The sequence below is a fragment of the Marmota marmota genome, unplaced genomic scaffold (genome assembly GCF_001458135.2).
Source record: "Marmota marmota marmota unplaced genomic scaffold, marMar, whole genome shotgun sequence".
Taxonomy (NCBI): Eukaryota; Metazoa; Chordata; class Mammalia; order Rodentia; family Sciuridae; genus Marmota; species Marmota marmota.
Genome location: NW_026000037.1, coordinates 34,126,187 through 34,151,229, shown reverse-complemented (window position 1 = coordinate 34,151,229; position 25,043 = coordinate 34,126,187).

Below are 25,043 nucleotides of genomic sequence, written 5' to 3'. Positions count from 1 at the left end.
ACTTTGTCAACACAAAACAAAGCGTCAGGGCACATAAAATTATCAAATTCCAACGTTAACTAAAAAATAGTAGAAAACTTTGTTATAAAATTTTTAAATTCAGGAAAGGTAGCAGAATACAACAGTCATTAATATGGTATTATGTAAAAATGTGGATGAGTAACCGATGTGATTCTGCAACTTGTATTTGGGGTAAAAAATGGGAGTTCATAACCCACTTGAATCAAATGTATGGAAGATGATATGTCATGAGCTTTGTAATGTTTTGAACAACCAATAAAAAAAAATTTAAATTCAATCCATGATTTGAAGTTGAGAATATTATTAATAAAACTTGAAGAAATATCCTGAGATATTGAATAGAGGGAATATCTCAAAACACAGAGCAAAACTTAAAGACTCGGAAATCATAAAGAAAAAGTTGACAGCTTTAGATCACGGCTGCCGAAGGTACAACATGCAAATAAATTTCTATTAAACAAATTTCATGTGAATTAAGGAATTCAGGAAAAAACATAAAGCAATAAAAATCATGAAAATTTTAGAAAATAAAAATTTATTTTCACCTGCTGTTAGGCTGAAATGCTTAAATAGGAAATATTTGTGAAAAAAACATTTTTAATTAGATAGTAATAAATAACATGAAGAAAAACATTTACTTTTAGGGTTGGAAAAAATATCTCTACAAAATATAAAAAGATAGTAGATACATATAATAACCATCATTTGGAAATCATAAACTGGTAAGAAAAGTCTATGAATTCTATATGTAGTATTTATTTATTGCTGCATAACAAGGCAGTTTTGCCCCCTAAATTTAGAATTTCAAAATAAGTGGCATTTTCCTACAATTTCCTTATCAAGCATCCAGTAGTTTCTCTTGCTCTAGGTCTCTCCTGAAGTTGCAAGAACACTGTATCCTCTATGGACTCATGAAGTCTCAGTGAGATAGGAAAGATTCATTTTCAAGCCTTCTAAGTTTTGGGTAGGCTTCATTCCCCATGATATGGGCAACTTACTTTCCACAGGGTGAACAATACAAATGAGCAAGAGAGAACACCCAAGAAAGACTGCAGACTTTGTAACCTAGCTCAGAAGAGATATCCATCACTTATGTATTCTATTTGTTAAAACATAGTGACTAAATCTAACCTGCATATAAAGAGAGAAGTTTATGTGAAGGCCTGAATGCCACTAGATAAGGATGATTGAGGTCACAAAAGGAAGCACCCCCTACACACTGTGGAAAAGCAGGCAAAGGTTATGGCATACACACACACACACACACACACACACACTTTATATATGTTGTAGGAATGCAAATTAAGATATTTAATGATTAAATACCACTTTGCAAACATTGGAAGGGTAAAATTTTTTAAAGTGTAATTCCTACTAGATATTTCTATTTTGTAATTAAAATATTACATATGCCTCAACTAAAATGTCTGCTTTACATTGTATCATATACAAATAAAACTAACTTATTCAGATTACATACATAAGAAATTATTTATAATAGCTCAAAACTGAAGTTGGTTGGGAACAGAATGAAAAACCATTAAAATAAGTGATAGCTAAATAAATTATGGTTCATTTTCATTTACTGTAGAATATCACATAACCTTTAAAGTGATTAGATCTGTACCAGTTGTCCTAGAGGAACTTTAAACTTATATGAAAAGAAGTAAACATAATGTGATTTCATTATTACAACCACAACAATATCTACCAATCAACGGATTAAATAATCATGTATATATGTGTGTGCTTGTATAATCATATAAGAAAGGGTAAATATAGACAGGGAAAGAGAAATATCTGCAATGATAAATATCAGATTGTTCACATTAGTTTCTTACGGCAGGGGAAGGACTGGTTTGTAAAAGAGAATAGAAAAAGAAGCCATCAAAATTTACCTATATATAATATGTATTTGCATTGTATACATTTATATAGTGTATTCATTATATAAATTCTTAAAAGCCAAGAAAAATTTTAAGGTATGCCTGTGGTCACATTTATGTAAAAATACAGAAAAGTCAATATCAATGTTGATATACAGGCACCCATCTATGCATACATATATTTGTGTACGTGCATGCATATATACCTATAGAAATACATGAAAGCATGGACCAAAATAAAACAAGAATGTGTCATTTTTATAAGCCTTCTAGAACCTAAAGTAAAAAACAAAAATGATGCGATCTCTGCCACACTCGTGGCTCTTTCTGGTGAGTAACTATCTTAGCAGCAGGGTACAAGCCATAAATCCCATGCGTGGGAGCCATTAGGGGCTAATATTTACTGAGCAAGAGAATCATCTCCAAGCACTATGGGTGAGAAACCTGCAGTGCTGATCTCAGTGTATTACACTTTCACAGAGACTCGTTCCCCACAATTTCATGCATTCATTTATGCTAAATCACTGCAATGTGTTTTGGCTTATGAACTGATAGCCCCTGTCATTTTATGTCTATACAATTTTTAGAGTAAACCACACTTGATATACAGGAAAACTGTTAGAGCTTGAAAATGTACTACTTTGTTAGGCGAGCAAGAAACGATAATACAAAATGAAGGTCTTTCAAATCTGTGATTGTTGCTTTGTCTCTGGAAATGTGAAGTATTTTTAAATCACAGGTGAGAAGAACCAAATTATCTACCCTATAGAGCTTAGTGATTCACATTCAAGCCATAAGTTAAAAAGCAGTAAAGTACTATGTTTCCATAGAGAGTGTCTGTTAGTAAATAAATTCCAAGGCACTTAAGGTATAATTCCAAAAGTTTATTTACAAAGCTTGTGAAAGATTTAAAAAAATAAAGCTGAAAGGCTATTTCTAAATAGCAATCTAACCTCAGAAAACTTTCCCTAACCACAGTCAAATTCAGATCATCTTAGCTATCTTTAGAGAGAGGCTTTTAAAACCACTAACTCCCACAATGCTGTAAGACTCCAAGAAACAAATGATATTATGGTATCCAACTTGCTATTAAAAAGGAAGATTTCTGTCTTAACATATTTCAAAGTCCCATTGACTCAAATGAAAAGGGCCTTTTTACATGTGCTATTGTGGAAGCAATCCCTCAGCCTCAATTCATTCTTGAGCAGTCTGTTCTTAAATGCTTTTGCATTATGCTATTTTCTTTCAATATGGCCTATTTACGATAGTAACAGAGCATGGTAACCAATTCTTGCATCTTTTAAGTCACAAAACATTCCCTTCACACAGCTTCCCCTACATTTGACACTGCATCATACAGCCTTCATTAATGACTGGCGCACCTAGCGCTTTCCCATTGCCTGCAATTTCACTGTAATTACGGTTAAACTTTACACCACCACTGAATGGAGCAACTACAATTTATATGCATACTAGACACCTCCTCCTACACATCCATTCATCAGAAAGGTTTTCAGAGTGAGTAAGCAAGAGTAAACTGAATAAGTATTGACCATGTAAAAAACTCCATAATGGAGATTACTAATCAGAAAAAAGTTCTAGGAGATAAATGTAACCAAAGAAAAACATTTCCTCAGTGACCGGAAAGACAAGTAGTTCATAAAGACCTTGTAAGTTCAGAAAAATACCAATCCGTGATTAGGATGTACAGAAACAATAGTTGGGTAACTCGTGGAGGTAGAAAAACTGAAACTTCCAAATTAAAAAAAAAAAATGTATGGATAAGCACAAAATACTAGGGGGAATGATTTGTGGTACTTTAAAATGGAAGATGGATTTCTAAACAATGCTTTGTTTATAAAATTAATGAGGTTTTAAAATATAGTAATAGAAAATCAAGATATAAGTTTCTTAAATATACAGAGAATAGTTTTCTTGAGTAGAAAAGCATGATGTACTGTTAATTGTAGGTTTGAAGATTTACTGGGAAGTACCAAAAACTGAACCTTGTAAGTGATTAAAATATTGAAAACGTAACATGCCTAGCAAATGATAGAACCACAATTCAAGCCCACTTCTGTATTCTGCACAATCTAACGTGATACTCTGACTCTTGGGTCTTGCCAACAAATATCTTATAACATAGTACAAAGATAAGATGTTGCTAACCTATTTAGATATATGAATATAAGAGGAATAATATTTTAAGATGGTTTTAAGGTTTTGAGCCTGGATGACAGGGAGAATTGTAATTCCATTAAGAAATAAAAGAGAAAGAGGTGACTTGACTAAAATGATAAGCTGCTTTTGAGTGGTGTCTCTGCTCCCCTAAATGCTGAAAGTGACTGATAGAGCCTCCAGAAAGGGGAATAGAAGTAATCTGTGTGCAAAATATACCAACCCAAGCAAAGAAGACCCAAAGATCATGACATGAAATATTCTCCAATTAAGTGTCCCAGCCAGATGCCTTACAGAAAGGCCCATCCTCAAAAAACCCTATTCATATGCTCAGTGCCTCAGAGAAACCTTTTAATTAAGAGTATCTGGCTCTTAATTAAAGAATTGGTCATCCCCAGCACTGCAAATAAATAAATAAACAAATGGTCTAACATGAGACATAATGACAGTCACCAAAAAGGAAGTAGGTGGAAACACTTGAGATTTTTATATAAGAGGGGAAAAAGGCTTAAAAGGCTTTAATTTTTAGCTTTTAAAAGATGAAAGTAAATATTACATTCATTAAACAAAAATAACTACTACAAAGAAAGATTCAAAGGAAAAAGTTTTCTCAAAATTAAAGAAGCCTCTCAGAAAATGGAAGAAAGGAATAGAAAATAGAGAAGAAAATCAAGAGAATAAGAGGTTAAGTCCAGGAGGACAATCATCCAAATAACTAGAGTTTTAAGGAATAAATGAAATATAAGGAAATAAAAAGTCCATAAAATAAGTCAAGAAAATTTTCAGAAATGGAAGACATAAATTTTCAAGTTGACAAAACCTACTATGCAGCCACCAAAATGAACATCACTAAATGCACAGTAAGGTGGAAGGATGGTATTAAAATATCAAAGAAAAAGTACTTTTCAACGTAGAATTTTATATAAAAATACTACTTAAATAAATATACATTCTCACACATGAGTAGCTTCAAACCCCATTTCTCTCCTGTGCATTTTTTTCTCAAGCTCTTAGTGATGTGCTCAAATAAATAAATAAATAAATAAAGAGTATACTAGCAGAGAATGCATGAGGACTGGGAATGGGAAATCAGTACAATGTGATTAAGAAAGAGAAGCACCTTTGCCCCAGGCACAGAGGGCAACTGGCCCAGACTGGAGGAAATCAAAGCCTCTTGGAGGGAGATGTGATACTAATGACATGCATGACACTTTCAACATTCCAGAGAGAGATTTTTGTCAGAGGTGAGTCTAGATTTGAAAAAATGATAAACACCTGGTAGAAAACTAAGCAGAATAAAAAGGGAGGAAAATACAAATTTGTGCAAGAAAGGAAAATACACACATTTGTGCAAGAAAAAAGTATATATGTGTATATATATATACACACACGCGCGCGCGCACGCATCCACACATGCTGTCCAATGAACAGCATTATTTCAAGACAGCAATTAGAAAAAATGAAAACATTATATAGATAAAAAAGAAATGCATGCTCTTAATATTCTCTTCAACTCTTACTGAGCTTTGAAGTGGTCTTCTGATAGAAGATGCAAGGCTGGCATTCCTCTACACATTTAGTGATGGGTCCCCAGCTTGCAGAGGCTTTTGGCTGGACATGGGAGCCTGAAGAAGAGCTATTCATCTGGATGCCAGTCCATATTGATCCAAAGGATCAAAGAGGTGTCTTTTTACAAATTGCCTTTCTTTATTCTCAAAATTGTGCTACAAATTTAGAAAACAGGAATATAATGTGCTTAGGGAGGTACCTGTTTATTTTATGAAAAAGTATTCTAATGTTAATAGAATAGTATAAATATTTAATAAAAATCTATATGAAATGGAAATTTATAAATAACTTGCATTGAGTAATTTGATTCTGAGCAATAACATGAAGGTACAAAGAGGAAAAAAGATTAAGTGGGTCCTATATTTAAATTTATTTATTTAGTAAAGTTGTAAGTGTTTAAGTATGCCCAAACCAGATTTCTCCAATTTTATAAATATTGAGTCACCAAATTACTTATTTATTTTTGGGGTAATAAATCATTTTAGTTAGAACTACATTACTTTAAAGAAAGTTAGAATTGTGTAAAGAAAGAAAACCATAAACAAAAGTGTGTAAGTCACCGAATTAAGCATATTTGTATCTTTCAGGGAAACTATGATTCATGGTAAATTTCTTTAAGTCATAGAAGTTTAATAGTCTTTACCTTAGCACATGCTTTTGAAATAAATAATAAGAAAGCATAAGAAAAATAGATTGATATGATTAAGTATTTCAAAAGTAATAGCATTGATCTTTTCAGCAATTAATATCCCGCTTTACAACTTACACTGTCATATTTTGATTTACAAAACAACTAAGGCTTTAAATATTTAGAATAGGAAAGATATTTAGGGATTAAACTATAATACCAAACAGAAAATGTTTCAAGAATCTATTCAAAGTGCATTTAAAGGAACTGAGAAAAGTAACATGGCTAATTCTCTCCGTATTTTGAATTGCCCCCTATACACACGCATACACCTATTCATCTTTGAATAGTCTTTCAGCATGATCATTGCACAAGAGAAATTGTAAAAAAAAAAAAAATCATAATATCAATGAAATAGAACTTCATGGAAAATTCTGGTTACCTTTGATATAGTTTAAAAACTGGCTTTGAGTTAGTCTCTACTTACAGAAATGCTTGGAGAAAGAATGTCCTTGGGAACAATCATAAACAGAAAACTCTATAGACTGGCTTTACAAAGAAATAAATATATACATAGTCTATAAAGGCAATGTCTTGAGCGCTATGCTGGCAATTTTCCAGGAGCCCTGGGAACATGCCTAATTTCCATCTAAATTTGCACACATCTTTATTGCAATCTCATAGCCTGTGAAGATATACTCACTTTCATGTCCTTTGGCACAGGGGGAAAATGAGATGTTCTTCTCTCTCTTTCCCTCTCTCTCTGTGAAATCAGTGAAGTCCCTGCAATATCCATCAGGAATCTAAATCACATTCCTTGAGATCAATCTCAGCATCACTAATATTTAAAGAATGGAAAAACTATAGTCACAGCTTTAGTTGTAGAGCTTACTCCCAAATAATTTCCACAACGGGAATTGAGTTGTACAAATGAATCACTGAATGAGACTACACCCCAGTGTAATCCCTGGTACAACTCATCCCACCTGTGCATGAAGAACACATATTCTCAGATAACTTCATTATGATGTTGCTGAAATGAATTCTGCTTCAGAAGACCATTTTCTGCATGTCTATTTGCAAGCATAGTCCTATACCAGTTGTTCCTACCTTCTCCCTTTCTGCTGCCTCCTTTCTCTCAAATTAAAAAAACATATTCAATCCCATTAAAATTCTCTAGAATAATCTGCATTGAGTTACTGCCTTCTACCTTCACATTTACTATAAAGCTCTTTGAAAAATAGTTTAGGGTTTCTTTCCCTACTTCTTTGACTCCTTTTACCCTCTTGTGATCTGTTTCTGCACCACAAATGTGCAATACAAATCCATGTGTCATCAAGCCCAGTCCTCTTTTAAATCTTATCAGTAATGATGATAATGATAAAATAAATTCTGATAACTGACCTGATTGAATATGAACAATATGCCTCTTGCTAAGATTGGTGATTTACATGTGCTAGTTAGCACATTCATCTTCACAATAATCTTTCCCTTATCAACAGTTTTTTAACAGCAACTCAAGCAATGGCGCCTTTAAGAAATTGACTTACTTTCTCGAGGCTGCCCATCTAGTATGCACTTGGCACCTTGCAATGTTATGTTTTCTATTTTCATTGACAGCCCATCGTTTTTTTTTTTTTTTCTTTATAGCCTCTAACTCTTGACCTGTCTTACCTGGCTCTCCTCCTAGTTCTAGGAGGTACTGACTCTTTCTTCCCTTTATTCCCTTTCTCCATATATCCTTCTCTTGTAATCTCATCCTCTCCATTACATTCTTTACTCCAACCATATCCATCATCTCCTCCTAAAGATGAACTCCAGGTCTAGGTTTCTGAGCAAGATGCTCCTCCTGGTTTGGTAACCATGTGGCAATGGGACTTTACTTTTTTCCTTCTCTTGTCCAGAGACCTCTCTCTTTCTCGCCTTTCTTATCTAATCAATTTTGCAAACCCATAGAAGCTTTTACAGTATTTTAAAAATCTTCTTGCCTAATCTCTACACTTGCAGTTGTGCAAGTGAAGTACTAAATTCTACTTCTGTCTGATGAGCTGCAATTCCCTTGTAGTAAAGAAAAATTAAAAACAAAGTTTACAGTCAGAAAGCCCTAAATTCAACACAACTCAGATAATCACTGTGAGTTCTTGAGCAAATTTCTTTATCTTTTTAAGTCTCAGTTTTCTCCCTCAGGAATGTGGACATAAAACAGTGCTGCAAAGATTAAATGAAATGACAGGTGTAGCTCAATAACATCATAACTCAACAATCATATCCATCATATTATATGTCATAGTACATACCATATCCATCATAGTATTAAACAGAATTTTTGACTCTGGGTTCATTGCAATCCACTTGGCACAAACCAGTCCCTGTTTAAAAACTTTTCATGACTTCTGTTCATGACCCCATTTCCTTTAGCATCTATGCCACCAAACACCTTCTTTTTCAGAGCTATGTTCCAATACACCCTCCCTCATTTCTCCATCCTACCAACTGCACTTCAAAGTCTCTACAGTACCCCTAACATGACCCCTTCCCCACTGCTCTGCTCTCTTCAACAGTTCCCTTAATAACTTTCTACCCTAATATTCACAAATAAAAGTTCAATTCACCCTACAGAATGGAGATACAATTTCATACAACCAAAATCATTGTTACCAGGAATAACCCAATTAAAATTAATTTTCCCTCTTTTATGTCCACATACTAGCCCCAAGCTCTGTTAATGTATTTAATGAAATCTGACCCTTTGTTAGTGTTATTTAATTATGTGTCTATCTCTCTACAGACAGGAGGACACAGACATGTTGATCCTATTTCTGTCCTCTCACTTCCAGTGCTTTCTCAAATGCTCAGTAAACATTACATAAATTGAAATAAATTAAAAATTTCAGATGTAATATACTGTATAAGTAATGACATGGAGGAAATTTCAGTTTGTTGATATCATAATCCCCTCCCAAGAGCCTGGTCTTTACAGAAGGAGTACTCTGTGCTAACTGGGATAAGGCATCCTCAAGAGAAGTGTGAGACCCTCAAAGGGGCGTCTTTGCAGAAACAACATATAATCTATAAATTGCTTTCTAAGGGGGTAGTAAGTTCAGACATTGTAAGTGATTGGAGCATATGAGCTTGAAGCTGGATCTTCCATGACAAGAAAGTAGATTTGAGAGTGAAGAGGCTCAGTACTGACAAGAGTCAAGGAAGCTACCTTCTGGGAAAAACAGAGATGCCCAATGGGCACTTTTATTTCATATGTTGCTTAGTGTTGTCAGATATAAATAATCTTTTCAACCTCCCAATGAAAACATCAGTAGAATCCCATATTGCTTCCTAAACCACTATTCAGTTCCACACGATTATGGGGGCAGGAATATAGTGATGGACTGAAACCTCCATCAAACAGGGCACAGGACAGGAACTGAATGACTCAGACATAAATTTTGGGTAATATTTATATGGAATTGTGTGAATGATCTGTACTTTCAGGACCTGGGTACAAAATGATTTTATGTAATGATGACAATGGTCCATTTCTTATTTCATATCCCAAATCTTATATTTACTCCAATAAGCCTCATAAAAAATCATCTAAATATTTATGGAGTGCCAGCAGAAGATAGTCTTTTACTAGCTGGGGAAATAATAACAATAACAACAGCATACTATGACATACTACAAAACTTGCTATTTACAAAACATCAAGCCCTGCTATAAGTTTATTTTCTCATTTAATATTATCTTCACATAAATACTACTCATGTTTCCATTTTGCAGACGTAAAGCCTTAGAAAGGTTGAAGAATTTGCCCATAATTCCACAGTTAATAAGAGAAAGGGCTAGGTCTATTTTAGTTAGGTCTATTTTCATCTATTTCAATACAGATGTTTTTAACCAAAGTATTTATTTCTATTAAGGATCCAAAAGAGTGTGTCAATCCTACTACCAAAAAATGGTCACAATTTACTTGGTCAGATTAAACAAATTTTTCCTTAAAAATAACTCACAGAACATGTCTCAGATTTGAATTTCTAATTTTGTTTCCCAGAATAAAAATGAAAAAGTCCTTTAAAACAAAAATTCTGATGGCCTCAGAGTTTCCATGCAGCATATATTTTAACCAATCACAGTGATACTGGCTGCCTTTAGACAAGAGAAACATCAGATTGACCACTGTGTGGAATGGCACTGATCAAGTCAAATAGATTGGTTACTTTGGTAAACCACATCTATGCAAGCAATAAAGGTGTCCTTAAATATTCTAAAGGACATTCTTTGAATATTTTTTTAAAAAGTCCATGTTAGGTTCTATGGTTTCTAATAGGCTTTAACAATCATCTCACTAGATTCAGAATATCCCCCCCCCCAATGCCCTCAAGTAAACACTATGGATAGTCTAATATAATTTTAACTACTTCTGCTTTTCTGGGATAAGTAGCTATTATATTTTCAGAATTTCATTTTGAGGTATTCCTAACTTGTAAACCAGTAAATTGTTGTTTGTATGTTATGAATTTCCTAAGAAAACATCACAATTGAATTCCTTCACTATTAAGAAGCATCACATATCCTTGTAAACCATTTTGATGAGAAAATAAATCCCTAGGAATTATGCAGAAGTGAATTTAAAATTGATGTTCAAACATGAGGAAACCAGAAATTTTACTGGGAATTAGAACAAAATTGATCTCTGAACAGAAGCACTTTAAATTATGTAAATAAAATTAATTTAATTAAGACCAGATTCCCATAAGAATATAAAACAAGAAATTTGAAGTTAATATAAACGTTAAATATTACTTCAGTAATAAGATAAAAATGGGATGACCTGATAAAGGAATGCCAGCTGTATGTTGAATTTAAAAATAATGTCCTCTTATTCGACTCGATCTTTACCAATGCTAATTTTTCACGGGATTTAAAATTATGTGACAAACATAAATGAATATACATTTCCTTGTTTTTGTTTTGTGGTACCAGGGATTGAACCCAGGAGCAATTAAACCACTGAACCACAGTGAATTTACATTTTTATACCTTCTCTTTCCATCCCCAAATTATATATGGCTTTTAACTGACAGAAAAAGAGGTGCTAGCATGTAATATAGGAGGACGAAATCCTGTAAATGAGAAAAATAAGTGGTTTATATATAGTAAGTTCCAAATATGTTGGTTAGATAGATAATTATATGATTAGGTATTTTTTTAATCCTTTCTTATGTGCCCAATAGACCAGAATACCTTCTTTGGAGGTTAGGATGCAAATTATTTAATTAAGTCATACATTTTGTTTAATAAAATCACATATATGAAATCTATGTGGCACACTAATAATTACCCTAAACAACATTCCATTGCTTTATTTTAAAAAGGAACAATAAAGAGACACTGGAACAGTAAAATTTATCAAATTTGCTGTTTTAACATTTATCTAACATACTTTAAAAGTCTATTTTTATATGGCAGACATGCAATATATGTGAGGGGCGTGTATATGGTTGTGTATGATGAGAATGTATGTATGGGTATGAAGAGTTGAGAACAAATTATTTGCCTCATGTTCACATGAAAACTTTCTTTCCTCACATGTGTGAAATTATCACAGAAGTAAATATTTTCTAAAAGTAAATTTTTGTTTGACTCTGCTTTACTGCTTTACTCTATCACCCTACTCTTACCATCATATTGTCTCCCTTTATTTCCTGTTTCAAATCTGAATCAATTAGATTTAAATTGTAACTTTGAGCCAGTCTTATCCACATTATTCTTCTTGATGAAGTACTTCATGACCACAATTCTGCCACTAAATAATCACTTGGACCCCAAATGATCACTATTTGGTTATTAATTCCACAAATAAATATACACCTGCTGTACATCAGGTTCTTTTCTGGGTTCTGAAGACACAACAGTGTACCAAAAATCTAAAAAAAAAAAAAAAAAAAAAAATGCCATTCTGCTTCCATATTTCTAATTGACAATGTTTTCATCTGAATTCATAAAACACACAAACCCAAATCTAAATTATTCCCAGTTACCATGTCAGTTGTAAGTGTGTCACCACAAAATGGATTTTAAGTTTTTCAAGGTCATTTGAAGGGCTTCATCTGAAAACAGATGAAAAAGGTATAAGAAAATGTTTCATGTCTTGAGTGTCTTAAATTCAGGGGATTCCTGGTATAGGAGTAGAGTGGATTGACACAGTGGTCCAAGACTCTTCTGACTGGGAGAACTTGACTCATGTTCGTAAAGACTCAAAGCTAAAGAAATTTGGCAGGGAGAATAAGGTGGCCAGAATCAAAGTTTGCAGACAGAAAATGATACCAGTAAATACAATGGCAAAATTACCAGGAGCAAATTAGGGAAGGCTTCCAGGGTTATGAGAAAAACTGATTCTGATGGATCACCTAAAGCTCTTGGTATTCCAGCCCTTTACATTATGGAGTTTTGTCTTGAGAAACAATGGCTGATATATGCATGTGAAATAAGGTACTAATAGCATTGAACTCCAGCATGCAGCCTGGCATGTAGGACCCTGGAAAAACAGGGGCCTCCCCCCATGGCAGGATGAGAACTTAGAACTTTCAATTCTCTCCACAAAAATCTTTGGGAAGCAAGATATCTAAAGTATACCACTTTCATATGAACCAAGCCCCTGGGATTCTTGAGCAATTCAGGAGTAGGAAGAAGTCTCTTTCTACTTTAGACATCCTGCTAATAATAATAAGTACGAGGGGGGCAGAGTGATGCGCTGAGAAAAGGAAATTATTACCAGGCTAGAAGTCTGGGATATTGAAAAAGTACATTCAGGTTGAATTAAACCAACATCTAATTAGTATTTGTTTGACAGTCTTTATATTCGCCTTCATATTTGGGATGAGAAAGTTTTTTCCTTCCTTTTTTTATGAAGATGCTTAAGCATGGGATTTATAAGGACCCAGCTGATTCTTCTGATAAAAGCATCCAATTTTAAATGGAAGAAGGTTTGCAACAACTCTTCTCCCTGACCCTATAAATATAAGCCAAGACAGCAAAGAAACCATGAGCTGCTTCCAGGCTGTACTCAACTTTCTGCTGCATTTTAAAACTACTCCCCACTGTGCTATCCTCAGAGGCGATAAAGAAGAGCTGTTTATTACCAGACTTTCTCTAACCTCCATCTTCTTATTCCCTTGGGTCCTTATACTTGAAGACTGTGATTGCATCTTAACTGAAATAAATCTTCTATGGAATGTCTCTGAGTTCTATAAGAAGCTAAAGCACAACCATACCACATTAGCACAATCCTTGCGTAGAGCAGACAAAATAACTTTTGCCTCTGAGGGCCCCTAAATACCAGAGAGCTAAGAGAGTCCAAGACACAAGCTCACTAGCTTGGGCTTTGTAGCCTTACCTGCTGCCCACCACCTCATCCTATTCCCTTGTACCTCTTTGACTTTTGACACTTTGATCTTCTTTCAGGTCCTAAATACATCATGGTACTTTATGACCCAAGGACTTTATTTTCCACTCCATCATAAATGTGTGATGAAAATTCTTCTTTCATTTTTCCTCAAATTATGTTTCGGCTTTCAACTTGTCATTTCTAGAAAAACAGATCAAATTTCCTATTACATGTCCTGATGATAGGAGACCCTCCTGTCACAGTTTCTGTTGTGCATCATGCTTATATGTTAGTGTCTACTTGTCCTTCAGGACTGCAGATCACAAGAGAGCTGTTATCTCCCTTGTCTTCTCATTCATCATTGAGGACCATGGGTATTGACTGGTAGATACTCAACTAATCCACTCAATGACTGAATAAATGGGAAGGTGAAGATCTCAATCACCTGAGGGTAATTGTCAAAAATAACAAAATCGAATGTGAAATGAATAAATGGAAATTCTAAATTTTATGTCTATAAAACAAACTATATAACAATGACACAAGTATAGAATAGGGAACAGGCAATGTAAGGGTGGCTCATATAGAAGTGTATCTCAGTGTTTCAGTTAATTATAATTTCCATGTGCGGCAAAGGCAAAACTTGACTGCCTTGACAGGATTACTGAGACTACAGTGCCTGACATCATTATACTGCTTCTGTCTTCATATTCTAAATTGATCAAGAAAACTGGAATACTAGTTTTGTAGGAATACTAAGAAGCTGGAAATTATTCAGAGAATAGAATTTGGAATGAGGGGAGTTCAAAACTATTAAAATCACTGAAAAGAGTCATCTTGTATTATTTTATTAATTTAGTCATCATTCACCCATTCCATTTATCAATGAGTACTATGGAAAATATTGTACCAGCCACAAACCTGGGCACTTGGATATATCAGCAAATAAAATAGACAGTGGTCTCTGCTTCAGGTATCCTGTATTCTTTAAGGAACAACAGACACTAAATATAATAAGCAAGTAAATCATCCAGTTTATTAGGTGACAATAAGCCCTGTAGGTAATCTTGAATAATTAAAGAGGCTTAAAGTATGGGCTGGAAAGAGAATGGGGTGATAGGCTGCAGTGTGAATACCATAATAAAGGTTGACCTTAAGTAAAAGTAATATTTGATCAAAAATGGAAGGAAATAAGAGAGTCAACTAACTGGATATCTTGCGAAGAATGCACTGGGCAGAGAAATACTCAAGCAGGTGCCTTAGTGGGACAGAGATTGCCTGGTACACTGGAGGGGCAATAAGAGGACTAATGTGCTGAGGCAGTCAGGGAGGAAGGTACAGGAAAGGCTGTCTGAACAGCAGGAAACCAGATTATGGGAGACCTTGCACACCACTGCAGAGGAATTGTCATCTCCCCTCAGATGAGTAAATAAGTAGGACTGAAGGAAAACCTATATGCTACAATTATGCATGGAATGAAAATTATAAAGTGACAAAATTTGACACTATTTTAATATTATTAAGAACAGCAGTTAAAAAATAGAATGGACTATTTTATCATGAATAAATCAGTTTTTAATTTATATCTAGGAAACAACTTGAATATTCATTCCTTAAATCATGTTGATTTTCTTTACAAAAAATGGAGGCAGAAGACAAGAAATACCAATAAGATGAGATTTCAAGACCTCATAAATCCTTTTCATCTTTCCCTTTTATTGTATTCTAATGCATATTTTTGTTTTATTTTATTTATTGTTTATTTTGGGTTGAGGGACCAGGGATTGAACTCAGGAATGTTTTACATTCCCAGCCCTTTTACTTTTTTATTTTGAGTCAAGTTCTCAGTAAATTGCTAGGGTCTCATTAAGTTTCTGAGACTGACATTGAACTTGCAATACTCCTGCCTCAGTCTCCCAGTAGCTGGGATTATAGGCATGTGCCACCATGCATGGACTAACGCAGAATTTTAATGGTGGACCTCATGATTTATCAGAACTTAAGAGGAAAGGCCCCAAATAACAGATTTTAATGTAATGTTATAAGTACTATATAACAAAGTATAAAAATAAAAATATATTATGTACAAAATGTACAGTGCTAAAATGTACAGTATACTTATAAGTCAAAAGAATAACATGTATAGACTATATAAATATTCAGCATTAAACTTATTAATAAATATAATATTTAAAACATTAAATGACAAACATTGTGGAAGTATATCATCAAAACTAAGCATGATATGCTTTGTGTCATTTTTAATTTTCCAGCAGAATTTCCTGTTAAATATGAAAACTAAGATTCTCAGGTTATATATTAATTCCTCTTTCAGTAAATTTGTAAAAGTAGTATTTTTTAGGTTCATCTTTTGAAAACATTAAACATTATTTTTAAGTGCCATATAGTTTCTATTAGTTTTCTTATTCAAAATAACTAAGAGAATTTTAGGGGACAAAAATACAACTTGAATACACTCTCTTAATTTTTTTTTTAAGAAATAAAGCAACTCCCTATATTTAAACAGTGTATCCATTCTTCAAATTCTTTACAAGGGAAAAAAAAAACATGCAGAAACACACACACACAATTTTCTTAAAAATGTTTCCATTACCCCACAGAAGTCACCAAACTGCAAACCTAAATGATTAGACTAACTCACCCAGCTCACTAGTCAATTTAGAAAGAGAAGGAGGTCTTCAGAGTGAAGTAAGTGGACAGATTGAAGAACGAGGAGGGGGGTAATGTCTTCTGGAAGTAGCTTGTAGAAATCCTGTTCACAGCCTGGAACTGCATAAATTTTCTCTGCATATGTTATTGCTACCTTGGGGGCCATGATAGCATATGCATTTTGGGTCTTTCAAAAAATAGATATATGTACATGAATATGTGTGTTTAATGCATAAATATTATGATGACTTTCCTTTCATGGGACTCTGTAGTCCCTTCAGACTTTACTATAGTACATATAATAAATAAACAGTATTATTTGAGAATGCATATATTTTTTGAGAAAACACAAAGTAGGGTTTAATGGGGCTGAATATTATTGCCCAATTTAGAATAGCTCTGAAGTGAAAAATTATTAAGCTAAATAAACTCAGCAAGACAATACAGACATTTGGTGGCAACACTGAATCCAGCATAAAAATGAATATGAATGTATAAACTGGAACACAGAATCTGGAAGAAGAAAGAAAATCACACTTTTGCATTAGTGTAACAGCTAGAAAATTTTGAAAAGCAAACTAACATATTGTTAGAGTGCATTATGTAATATGATTAGAAGAAAATATACTTCTGATCAGTTCACTTTAATGAAACCAATAAGTTCAGTTTCTTGAACACCTGTAAGTTATTGTTGTTGAAAGAAATATTTTTATTCAACTATATATTCAGTCCTTGATGTAGTTTTTTTAAAAAAAAGATATATGTTCAATGTACTTCGTCTTACTGTGCTTTGTATACATAATAAAACAGTATGATAAAAAGCAAATGATTGTAATATATTTTGTTTCCTAGTAAGTTCTCTCAAACACAGACTGACAAATTTAATATGAACCCCCAGAAATTCAGTTGCTTCTAAGCTTCAGTACTCTGGAATACATAAAATAAATACATGATCAATGAAATGAAATATGACAAAATATTTCATACTGATGTTTTCTTCTTTCAAATGTGTCTTTTTGGTAATGCCCTAAGTCACTTTTTCCATACATTTTCTTATTCACAATGTATAGATTTCCTAGTTCTGATTTCAAGTTCAGGGGAGCCTGGGGAGAAGTGGGAGATTTCTTCAAACCAGGGCTGTTCCTCAGCCTTTCACATGAGAAAATTGTTAGGAGCATTAAAGTATTCCTGACTAGGCTGCATTCCTTTGTTCAGAGTGAGTTTTGGGAACACATCCTTTTCTCATTATATTTCCATAAAATATATTTGATCTATTCTATTCTTAGAATACCTCTGATGTGGTCTGCAAGTGGAGCACAGTATAAAAATATTTCTTTTTTATATGAGACAAAATGTTTCCATTTCTTAGACACATAAAAAAATCACTGTATAGCACTCTAAGAAAGCAAAACTTGTCCAATACACTTTGGTAGGGCTCAAAACAGACCACAAATGCCCCCCTCCTCTTCCATTGTAGTTCAATAACTCACCCAAAGCTGGAGTCCTCTACAGAACAAAAAGAGATCAGGAAGAGAGAAGGCCAGGCAGGAGGACTGGGAAAGATCCTGAATAACAGGACTAGGAAAGCAACTGTATATTTAGAAGAAATGAAAGAAGTTAACCCTCTTCCGCTAAGACTAAATGAGTTCTGCTAAATTCATATTGAGAACTTAAACATGGTCAAAAATTTTAATAGCTTAATGTAAAATAGTTAATGTTTCCAACTGGTGGTGAATAGCTGAAATGTTTGCTTGGTTAATTCAATTTAGAAACCACTGGAAGCCAAGCCTGCCCTTCTTGCAGCTTTTCACCACATGACCCAGAACTCAGCACCAGGCCCCATAGCTACAGCCTGGCCTGATGCAGGTTTCTGACTGTCCAGAAGAAAGAAATCCTTTTGGAGAACACATTCTATAGAATACTTGTCTCTGGCATTCCCTTCTCAGAGAAAAACTTCCTATTCTTATTTGTCAGAGTCCATCCAAATGAAAATAAAAATTAGTCCCGAAAGATTACCCCCACAAACTCATGCCAAAACCAAAAGTATAGGAGGAAACTACCCTTAACTCTCTTTGATAATTCAGATGATTGCTTTTTTTTTTTTTTTTTTTGTATCAGAGATTGAATTCAGGGATATTCGACCACTAAGCCACATCCACAGCCCTTTTTTGTATTTTATTTAGAGACAGGGTCTCACTGAGTTGCTTAGTGACTCACTGTTGCTGAGCTGGCTTTGCACCTCGATTATCCTGTCTCAGTCTCCTGAGCTGCTGGAACTACAGCAGCATGTGCCACTACACCCAGCTGCATATTTATCATTTTAATGACAAATATAAACTCTATGAGAGCAAAGATTTGATCTATCTTATTCACTATAATATCCACCTTATCTAGAATATAGTAGTTATCCAATAGATGTTTGCTAAAACCACAAATAAATGAATGAATTGGAAAACTGGACTTCATTCAGTATTTTCTGTATTGCTGAAAGAAAAACTAAAGTGGCAGTAATTGCTCTTGGAAACTGAGAACTTGCTGATTACCCAAGAACTTTTCTTATCAGATGACATAGTTGCTTCTTCATTTGGGAAACAATTACTCTTTCCAACAGGTACTATCAGAGTTCTAGACATGTCTGAATACTTTTTATGAGATAAGTGCAATGTTCCAAAATTCCAGATATTTCTGAACAAGTTTAAAATGGTGCAGTAGTCTTAAGATTCCAAATGTCCCCCTTAGTCTTACTGTTGGTATCACTACCATTATTATTAAACCCAAATAAGCAGGTGTGTGTACAATCAGTTCTGCTGTAATGAGATATATGTAAAACCATGCAATCAAAATCAGGGTTTATGGGAAAATTATGTTGGGATACCACATTCAAAAATTTTATCAGTGACTCATTAAAAAGAGACCCAATTAACATGGTCTCATAGTTTTGACCATGGGAATGATACAGAGAATGATAAATGTTTAAGAAATGCATAGTTCAGGTAAGCTTCACTTTACTTTGAGAGAGACCTGAAGTTTGCTTAAGGAAGTGAGCTTCAGAAAGGTAAAAGCTTGTGAATGGGTAGGTAGAAGATTAACATGAATTTAGACTAGAATCTATATTACCAGATGAGGACAGGTGTGGCTCATAACACATGCAGTGAGCAAGGTGGCTCATGGATATTTAAGAAATGTGCATATGTGTGTATTGTGTATTTCTAAGCAGTGTGGTTCTGCTGTGTGCAGTTTTGATGTTCACCTTGCATTTCTTGTGAATAAAGATGTGCATAAGCTGGTGTAAAATTTTCATTATGCAAATTGTTTCCTCATATATCAGTCACATTGGAACAATTCATGTTTTCAAAAGGAGGCTGAGAGCAGAACTTCAGCTATCATCTGACAACAGAATGAAAGAGAAACTACAACATAAATCTCAGGCTGATCAATACAGAATCATCTTTGTACAGTTTGCATTTGACTCTTCCTTAAATACAATATATTTTATTAGATTTCAAATTTCTTAAGAGCACCTGGTATTCAGTAGAATATTCTAAACCCTTCCTCCAATCACATGTAATATAATAGTATTCAAGAAATATGGTTTGTTGAAAAGGCCAAAAGAGCCATTGCAATATCCCACTTCATTTACATAGCTTTTTACTGCTAAGGTGGAGTGGGGTAAAGTGTAGAACAGTATAAAACAAAGACGTTGTATGGACATTGTGGTTTTAAATGGAGTTTGGCCCTAGAGACTCAAAATTGAAATGCACACATATGTATCTAATAAATTATATGACAACTACATGAGTAACCAAAAAAAGAAAATAAATAATATTAAATTTTCATGATGCTACATAACTTTAAATTTTGAGGTTCTGTGTAAAGCAGTTTAATGTAGTGCAATATTTTTAATTATCATATTGCTATAAGCTAAATGAAATCTCTGTTCAAATCTATACCCAGCACCTTGTTTTAAAACTTGTTCCTCTTCTTACCAATTTTTCTTAATTATGCCTTCTTCACTATTACTCAAGAAACAAAATCACCTTTTCTCTTCTTTCTCCTTACCACTGTTTGCTCCATTTTTAATACTAATTTAAATAAAAAACACTTACCTGTAAAAAAAAGACAATAAAAAATAAAACCTTTACCTGCTCCTAATCCTGACCAAGCCAACAAAGCGATGCTATCTAATTGAGACAAACAAAGTCTATCTTCATGCATATAGAATAAATGTCAACTAAGGATAATATTTAGAGACCAAAAACTATGGAAAAAGCAATAAGAATAGAAAATACTTTTGAAATCAATTTACACAAGCACTGTTTATATCCATTAAATGTGCAAGTGTAGGCAAGGTTCAAATAAGATCAGAGAAAGTCAGTAAAAATTGCTCATATTTTTAGTTATCTTTATATTTGAAGAACTTTTTTCTAGCTATATGAGACATTCAGTCTTTGAAGACCCTACTCTGTCATCCAGAACTTAGAAAATTCTTTTTAGGTGATGTTAAAAAATGCATTTTTTTTCCCAACAGAATGGATAGAAATTAATAAAATAAATGAATAATGCCACATTTTTCTATTTTATATGAAAATAAAAGAGATAAAGTATTTCAACATGATAGATTTCCCCTAAACTTTAACTATTTTCACTTCACCTCTCATGTTTACCTTTATTCCTCACACCACTGAGTAGGACTTTCACAATTTCACCCACATATACACATCACCTGACTTGTTACTTAATATTTTCATTAACTTTTGGCTGTTAAACAAATGTGTCTTAAAAGTAAACTTTATATGACTATAACAATGGAAAGCCAGCAACATCTACCATATCAAGAAGGTAACTATAAAATATACCTAAAAAAACCCTACCTTATTATATTCCATCTAGCACCCAAGGAAGGCTCAAAGCCTGAGTCCTGCTCTCTTGTTATATTTTGAAAGAAAAGGACATTCGAAATAGTTAGAAGCAAACTGAAGACACACAATTGGTTCACTGTGCATGATGCCAGGACCATCCTGCTCTCCATCTAGAGCCTACTGAGAGAACCCAACATTGACAACCTTTTGAAAACACATGCTTCTGACAGATGAAAAAACTTACAACTTTTAAGAAGTACCTGCAAGTAACCGACTCCAAGCAGGTCTCCAGCCAAAAGCCCTGATGGGTATCTCCAGACTCTATTTACATCTTTGTATTTTTTCCTTAGTTAGTCCTTTTCTTGATTTTTGCAGGAGGAGGAGGAGAAGGAACGGAAGGGAAAGGGAAGAGGAAAGGGAAGGAGACGAAGGCACTATTATAGATCTGTAACATAAAATAGAGAATTTTCCCTTTATTAATATGTAGAAATGAAGATTAATTGGAAAGAAATTATCTTTTTCTTCCTGTGATTCATTATTAAGATAATATTTACATTATAACTAAAATCACATCATGTTCTCTGTTGGTACACACCCCAACTCTGAAGAGCACTTGTGTAAGGGAAAAAATACACTATCCCAGACAGCAGATGTTGATTCTGGAATTGATTCTGCCACCTTGCTGGCAATCACAGTCAAGTGCTGTGACTTCTCTAGGCCTCAGTTGACTCAATGGCAAAATGTGAAATTTGGACTTTATATCAAGCAGAATGGTCCAGATTATGCTGTGCTAACAACCAATCACTAAATCTCACTGGCTATATGTGTATCTGTTGGAACATTTATAGTTGATGTTTGAACAAAAACTTGGTATCTCCTTTCTTCTAGATGTTGTGTAGGTCAACGGGAGTCATTTTTCTGCTTGGTCATCATCCTTACTTCAAGATAATATAACTACTACTAGTGTGAAATATGACTGATCACAAGGACACGGGAAAATCACCCGCTGCTTCTTAAAATTTTGACCATACTCATGCTTCATTAATTAAAGCAGTTCATGTGACTACACCTAGTTTTAGCTGGTAGAGATGTGTAAATTCTGCCACAGGACCAGAAGGTGAAGGTGACAAAATATTTGTGTGTAGTCATAGTAACCTCCATCAACTCAACAGTCTCTACATTCTTCGTATTTACTAAATTCTGTCACTATAACATCAAAATTCACTGTAAGATCAAATGATTGTGAGTTTTTCTAACCTGTATTATTTGGTTTAAAAAATTTTTACATGTACATACAGAAATGCATCATACTTATATCCTTCATATTTCCATTATTAATATCAGTGAAGATTTCATATGAGAATTTGATATGAGCCATTTTACCAGCATTTTAACAGTTAAAAGCAAAGATTGTCTTTTTGGTTTTTTTTGTTTTGTTTTGTTTTTTTGTCTTTGAATGTTATTAGATAACACAAAAACATAAAATGACTTAAATCATTTCATTACTAGTGGGGAATTTGCAGAATAAAAGAAAATAAATGTGTTTAGAAACTCGTAAATGTTAGGAAAGTTTTATAATTGTTAAATAGCTAAGGTCTGAAGTTAGTGGAAAAACATGGTTTGATCTCCATTAATGCGCCCTCATTCTAAATGCACCAGCTCACATGTCAGCCATAGACTCTCCATGCCTGGTTAGATTTGTCTTCTTCAGTTACCACTGGGTTACTAACGTAACCAGGCTCAGCGCCTTCTCTCCAGCATGGCTTGGCTGTCACATGTAAAAGTGATCTGGCTTGTTTAAACAGAATATTTTCTTACTGTTCTCTTTGTTATTGAATATCATAGCAGAAAGCTTTGAGTTAATAAACAGCATTTCACCACTGCCTACATGTCAAAATAGGTCATAGAACCTTCAAGAGAACATCAAATCAGGAGATCAATCACATAACCATAGCTTGTGCCATACAATTTGGAATGTGACCACTCTGCCTTTTAGTCTCTTGCCAGTATATTCTGTCTTCCATTAGTCTCTCATGTTCTTTGAGTATTGATCTCTTTTCTCAAATTTGATTTAAACCTTCACTAGTGCAGAAGCCAAGCTGTGCATTTCTTTTAGGTAAACTGCAATACCTCAAAGTTGAAAACATAGTAAATGCCCTGAAACTTTCTTTATGAAGATAACTATTTAAAACACAGAGAGAGCAATTTTATTTACTAATTTGAAAAGAGAAGTACTTTTAAGTACTGTTACCATTTAGATATGAGTTGTCCCCCAAAAAGCTCATGTGTAAGCAGTGCAAGAAATTTAGAGGTGAAATGATTGGGTTATGGAGTCTTAACCTAATTAGTGCATTAATTCCCTGATAGGAATTAACTGGGTGGTAAATGTAGGCAGGTAGGATGTGACTAGAAGGGTCACCGGGGTATGCTTTGGGGTATAAATTTTGTTCCTTGTGAGCTAGGGCTCTCTCTGCTTCCTTGTGTCATGTGCTAATCTACTTTCCTCCTTTACACTATATTCTGCTATGATGTCCTGTCTCCCCTCCTGCAGTCAGCTTTGTCTGAACTGAAACCTCTGAAATTTTTCCTCCCTTATGTTGTTCTTGTCATGTCTTTTGATCGCAGTGATGAAAAAGCTGATTAAAACAACTACCTACCTCATAGCCTCTACTATATGAAGTTGGTGTCAACAAGAATGAACTATAACTTTAAAGCGTTCTTCTCAACCAATGATAATTTTGCCTCTAGGAAACACTGGGCAATGTCTGGACAGAAATTGATCACCCCATTGGAATGGGAAGTGTTGCTGGTACCTTGTGGATGGAATAAAATGATTATAATGCTGAGGGCCATCTCCATAACAAAGAATTATTCAACTCCAAATGTCAATCATAGCCAGGTTGAGAGACCTGGTCTTATATAGTAAGGGAATCTCTGAGTAAAGAGCAATTTTAATACAAACTTCTTAATAGTGATTTCTTCTTTTCCCACTATTCTGAAAGGCAATAATTTCAATATGTGTACTTTGTTAAACAATGTAACAGAAATAGTGACAACTTTAGATGCAGATATAAGACAAAAACTATAAAAAGAAGTTATTGAGAAGATTTTATTACTAAAAAGAATTTCCTAGATGGAAACAAACTCTTTTTATTTCCTAATTTCCTTAGAATAGAATTAGTATCTTCCTGACTAAAAGAAATAAAGAAGATAATAACAGGTGAGGTTAAGTTTAGAAAAGGTATATTTATACTACCATTGTATTTCTGAAATCCTGGTAAATATCAGGGCCACTCCACAGCTTGAGATTGGCTAAGACCCAAGTTCTCTTAGCTCAATAATCCTTAGTAGAAAAATAATATCCAATAACTTCATATGTGATAAAAGAAGATACGATAAAATATTTAAATTTCAAATAAATACACAATATTCAGTTCACTTACAGGAAAATTTTAACCAGATAAAGATAAATCATAATATGGCAGGATTCTTGGAATTTTACAACCTGACCTTCTTGCCAGTCTTACAAAGTTTAGTTTGAAAAACTATGCTCAGTTGTTTGGTGCAAATTAGACTTTGTTTAACAGTAAGATCTCCTCTATTGGAAGGTCATTGATGGGGAAGTTGTGTACAACCTAATTCTACCTGATGGTGAAATGTCAAAAAAACAGCACCTATTTATGTCTATACATAATACAATGTTAATTCTTCACACCCATCAGACATTCATTCTTCACACCCATCAGACATTCAGAATCTTACATTAACAAAACATTTCAAGGATATTCAGTCACCTTCTTTTTTACACAAGAACTGCTAAGTCTAAGAAACCAAGTTATCTTTGTGGA